The following is a 5,367-nucleotide window of genomic DNA, read 5'->3' on the forward strand; positions in this document are numbered from 1 at the left end:
TTTCCTGATTTTACTAGAAAACAGACATCCCTGTTTAGAAGGTAAGAGCCTCCGAGAGGTTTGGAACCTGTTCAGTCTGATGCATCTGGCGCCAGCTGAATTCTAGGCATGGAAAACACTAGCTTAAGGTGGTCGAATTTTATTCCCCACCTGGGATTTTGTCCCTTAGAATCACTGGGGACATTAGGGTTTGTCCTTTTTGTTTTACCTTTTCCTCCATCCCTCCCTCCTTTCTCTTCATCTCTTACGTCTTCTGTCCTTTCCTCTGTTCCCCTCCCACCACCAGGAGGACTCTGTGTGTGTGTCGTGGGGGGTGCTCTGCAGTGGGAACAGGGACAATTCTCCAACTTTGGGCAGTCGAGAGCCTGGGTGAGATAAGGGGCGTTAAAGCCCTTTGTGAAGGAGAAAGGGGAGTTTCACGGTGTTGAGCACCAAGGAATTCTAAACTTTGCTAAAACATCTAGTCTGCAGAAACCAGAAATGGTTGGGGCCACATTGTAACCATTGTCTTTTTTAAAGCCCATTGAGGGATGTGAGTCCCACCCTTTTAGGTATCTGGGGTGCTGGGAGAAGAGAAGAGGTGCCTGTCTCCATTTTATGGCCTCAACAAACTAAGTGCTGTGCCCCAGTTCTCGTCAGAGATCCCTGAAAAAGAACGTCTTCCCATCCATTAACATACCTGGAAAGATACTGGAACTCCTTATTAAACAATCAGTTTGTCAGCACCTACAGGACAATTCGGTTCTTAGGACTAGTGAGCATGGACTTGTCAAGAACAAATCATTCCAAACCAATCCTAGCTCCTTCTTTGGCAGGGTTACGGGCCTAGTGGAAGTGGGTAAACAGTAGATGTGATCCATCTTGGTGTTAATAAGGACATTCTCACAAACAAACTAGGGAGATGTGGTCTAGATGCAATTAGTATAATATGTGTGCACAGATGGTTGCAAGCCCGTACTCCAACAGCCCAGAACCAAACAGCAGGAAGCAGATCATGCAATGAACTCCTGCCAGTGCGTGTAGACTGCATTACGTGCACCCCTGTGGGGGAGGAGGAGCTGCTCTGGCTGGGGCAGGGATGGGGAGGGACCAAACAGGCTGGTTAGTGAGAGGCTGCCTTGACCCCAGACTCATGCCCGCTCCCCGCTCGGTTCCAGGATGGCCAGGCTCCTGAGGATGTTCAGGAAGAAGGCTCTGCAGGTGGCCCCAGAGCCTGAGGGAAGCAGCTGCCATCTTCCCCAGGAGCACAGCGGCTCCTCCGTCCCCACTGGCGGAGAAGGAGCTCCCGGCCAGGCCAGGAGGTGGAAGTGCCCAGCCTTCTGGCGGAGAAAACCCGCTCCCAGCGCAGGCGCCGAGGTGGGAGAGGCCAGGTCGAAATGGAGCTGGGCCAGGCTGCGGCTGGGCAGGCAGGACCCAGCGCAGGAGGGGAGCCGGGCAGGGTGACTCTGGGGCATGTTGTGTGGGCAGCAGCGGCCCCAGGAGCCCAGCCCTGATTCCCAGCAGGAGGCATCGCCCTGCCCGGTCACTGAGGACCTTCCAGCCTCCCCAGGGCAGGAGGTGGAGGATCCCTGTCCCACCACCAGCAGCTCAGCCCGCTCCCCATGGGACAGCAGCAGTGACTGGGACTCGGGCAGCAGCGAGGCCGATGGGCGCCGCAGCTTTGTTCCAGGTGAGGAGTCAGGCTGGGCTCAGGGAGAGGTGAAGGCGGGGCTGTGAACACCCTGGGCCCAGGCCCTCGATCAGTGCTATGCGGGCGGGTCCCCAGCCCAGGGGTTTGGCCTGAGCCACATGAACCCCACTGACACTAGATGCTGCCACTTTGGTCCTTGGTGCTCCAGTTGGGGGGAGGCACCTCTCAGGGAGTCCAGGACAGTCTGGGGGGGTCTCTTTGCTATGGGCTCCTGAAGGAGTTGGCTTTGGGGAGAGGCTCACTCCCAGGATCAGATACAGGAGGGGCAGCAGGGTCCAGGGAACAGGTGCTATTCCTGCCCTGCCACTGTCTGTCTGAGAAACCTTGGCCTTGTCATTCCCTGGCTCGGTGCCTCAGTTTCCCTTCTTGCCAGCCTGTGCCTATTTCCCTGCAGTTTCACCTGCGTGTTGGTGCCAGTCCCATCCCCGCACTGCACAGTCTAATACCGGCTCCTCTCTCTTGCCAGCACCATGACACCTGCCGTGGAGCCAGAGCTGGAGACCCACCTCCTCCGAGCTGCCCTGCACGCTGTCTTCACCCTGGACATGGAGAAGGACACCACCCAAGTGCAGGTAGATCATGCTAAAGTCATGGATAGAAGAGCCAGCTGTCATCCTGCCATGAATCCTTGCTAATTGCCTGCAGTGGGATGTGAATGAGAGAGGCCAGGATATGTGTTTGGGGGTCGCACCAGTGCTTCCCGGAGACCCCACTTCCCATCCTGTGGCAAGTTTAGCCCCAGTTTCCCTAACTCTGACCCATGGCTCTCCCTTGCTTTCAGGATCTGCCTAGGGTCTTGCCAGACCTCCTGGACGCCATGCTGGGGAACCTGCTGGCAGCGTCCCCAGACACCGACAGGTTCCAGTACATCTTGGAGGTGAGCCCGATGAGACGGGTGGGGGCAATTTTACCTTCACTCTTAGATCCATTTTCCAGTCAGTCCTCCTAGCCAGGCCCCCAGTGGGCATCCTTGGTCAGGGCAGTCAGTGCAATGCCTCCTTTCCCCACAGCACATTAACTACTGGATCGTGTCCAGGGTGCCGCGAGAGAGAGCCAGGGCCGTTAAGAGCAGCACGGCCCTGCTCAGATCCACCATCACCCTCCCCGAGTTTGACATAAGTGACCTCTGACCCCAGCTTCCTGACTCCAGGGGTAGGTGGGCTGGCTCCGACGGGCTGTAGGATCTGCTGCTGCAGGGGCTGTGGGTTAGGAGTGTTCCTCTTTGGGGGGGCAGAGTCAGAGCAGAGAGTGAGCCTGGCTTGAGTCAAGTTCTTCTTGTCTAAGTTAAGTGGTGACTCTGGGCTTTTAAGGGGGCTGTGCTCCAGGTTCATGCCTCCGTGTCATCCTGGAGCAGCTGGGGAAGCAAGTCCTCATGGAGGGCCCTGCCCACAGCCCTGTGCTCCAGGCTTCCTTGGGGGCAGAGGAAATTAAGGGTCTGGCTCTAGCATCTCCTGCAGAGGGGCTGAGGGGAAGGAGAGTCCTGGCCCGGGGGGGACTGGGAGCTGACAGGAAAATGCTGATGGAGTCCCCTCTCCCTCTCCCGTCCATTAGAACTCAGCGGAATTCCCCAGGATGGGTCACCACATGGCACAGCTGGCTCTGTCCGTCAGTGACCCAGCCAAGGACATCAGCCGGCAGGCCAGGGAGGGGGTAACCGGCTCTACCAGCTGCTGCTGCACCAGTGGGGTAAGGAACCCAGCTGGGAAATGGCACCTGCTAGAAGAGTGAGACTGGGACCCCAGCCAATTTCTCTCAGACTGACCCCGGCTGGAGGATGAGTCTCTCTATCTCTTTCTGTGTTCCACACCACGCCCTGCAATTCTGTTGGGCCGGGCACGCAGCGAGGACTCTGCCCACTGTGCAGCCACCAATGGGATTGGAAGGACACAAGCCCTGCAACCAGAAGGACAAATGTGTGTGTGTCTCTCTCCCTGTCATCTACTCCCTCCTGGGGGAAACCCAGCAGCTGATGGGGGACAAGGTGAGCAGCTGCATTAGACTCAGGAGATTGGGGCGGGGCCCAGGCCTCATTCCCATCCTGTGGGGCCTGGCACAAGGAGCCTGGTGGGGAATGAAAGGGAGAGCAGGTGCTCCTGGGAAGGGAGATGAATTCGCCTACATGAGCAGGAGCGAGCCAGCTTATCCCCGGAGCAGCTCCACCCAGCTCTTTAGCCAGACTAATTAATGACAAGCTTTGCCTCATCCCAGACTTATGTTCTTAGGACAGGGTGCTATCACTCTTGGGAAGGGCAGGAGAGTCCCCCAAGTGCCCTCTGCGAGACTCTCCTGTCCCACAGGGCCACACCCAATTCCTAGTGGTCTGGTGTCTGTGTCACCCGAGCCACCACCCAGAGTTGCTCCCATCACTGGCAGCCTGGGAGGCCAAGGACTGACGGGTGATGGCGTCTGACCAGGCAGGGCTGAGGCACATGGGCAGGGGACGCTTGTCCTGCTGCTGGCAAGCCTGGACCCGTTCTGGAGAGAACAAGAGGATTCAGTCAGCAGTAGGGTTACCATGTCTAATAAATAAAAAAAGAGGACCCTCCACAGGCCCTGGCCCCGCCCATTTCCCCACCCTTAGACCCGCCCCAACTCCGCTCCTTCCCCGCCCTAATTCCGCCCCCTCCTCCCTACCACTCCCAGCCATGGGGAAAGGGCTGCCCCAGCGCTACCGGCTTCACGGTTTGCCGGGCAGCCCCCAGACCCTGCGCCCCCGGCCAGCGCTTCCCCAGAGCACCTGGAACCTTAAAGTCTGAGAGGGGAGGAGCGGAGCAGCTCAGCTGGAGCCGGGGAGGAGAAGTGCCTGGCCCGTGGCTCAGGGTCCGGAGGCAGGGGGGGCTGCCCGAAGCCAGTAGCGCTGGCTCGGGCAGCTCGGCTCTTAAAGTCTGAGAGGGGAGGAGCGGAGCAGAGCAGCCGCAGGAGGGGAAGTGCCCGGCCGGCATTTTCTCGGACATGTTTGGCTTTTCGGCAATTCCCCCCGGACGGGGGTTTGATTGCCGAAAAGCAGGACATGTCCGGGAAAAAACGGACGTATGGTAACCCTAGTCAGCAGGGGCTGCCGATCCGTCCCATTCACCAGGGCTGCCATCCTGCGGCTTCCGCATTAGTGGCTGGGGAAAGGGAAATGGGATGGGGGTGACTTGGGGAAAGGTCTCAACCTCCCCACATCCCACTTCACTGCTGCCAGAATCCCTCCTGCCCCCCTGCTACAGTCCCCTCCCTACCCAACCTGGGTGGGGCTGGAGGAGAGGGGTCTGAGAACTTGAGCTGTGGATTGGAGGTGGAACAGCTGTCAGGGGCACTGAGGGGGAAGTGGCAGGAGCTCCCCGTACAAGGAGGGGGGTTGGCACTGGAGGTCACTAGGAAGGACAACAAGACTCCATCCTGGGGGTCAGGAGGGGGAATCCATCCCTCAGAGGTGGGCAGGGGCTGGGTGGAAATGCTGCTGGTTCCAGGGGCCGTTAATCCCCCCTGATTCCTCGGAGGCGTCTGAGTCTCAGACAGGTTCTCGTTCCCTTGCAGCAGGAGGATGTCACGGCCAATGTGATCGCCAGCTCCGTATCATGCGGCACTTGCACCAGGTGCCCGAGGCGCTGCTGGGCCTGTGCCTCTGAGGCCACCAGCAACTCCCGCTCTCTGCTGCAGGTACTGCTCTGGCTCTCTGTAAATGGGGAGCT

The 5,367-nt window shown here is 58.7% G+C and overlaps 1 long non-coding RNA gene across 1 annotated transcript; it reads left to right on the forward strand.

The window, feature by feature from the left end:
* The first annotated feature begins 262 nt into the window (after positions 1 to 262).
* On the forward strand, positions 263 to 4,813 carry LOC135979068 (uncharacterized). The gene is made up of 3 exons (XR_010596392.1): positions 263 to 1,669; positions 2,157 to 2,567; positions 3,242 to 4,813. It is a non-coding gene; the product is annotated as an uncharacterized LOC135979068 (long non-coding RNA).
* The last annotated feature ends 554 nt before the right edge of the window (positions 4,814 to 5,367 follow it).

This window comes from Chrysemys picta, unplaced genomic scaffold (assembly GCF_011386835.1).
Source record: "Chrysemys picta bellii isolate R12L10 unplaced genomic scaffold, ASM1138683v2 scaf634, whole genome shotgun sequence".
NCBI classification, from domain to species: domain Eukaryota; kingdom Metazoa; phylum Chordata; order Testudines; family Emydidae; genus Chrysemys; species Chrysemys picta.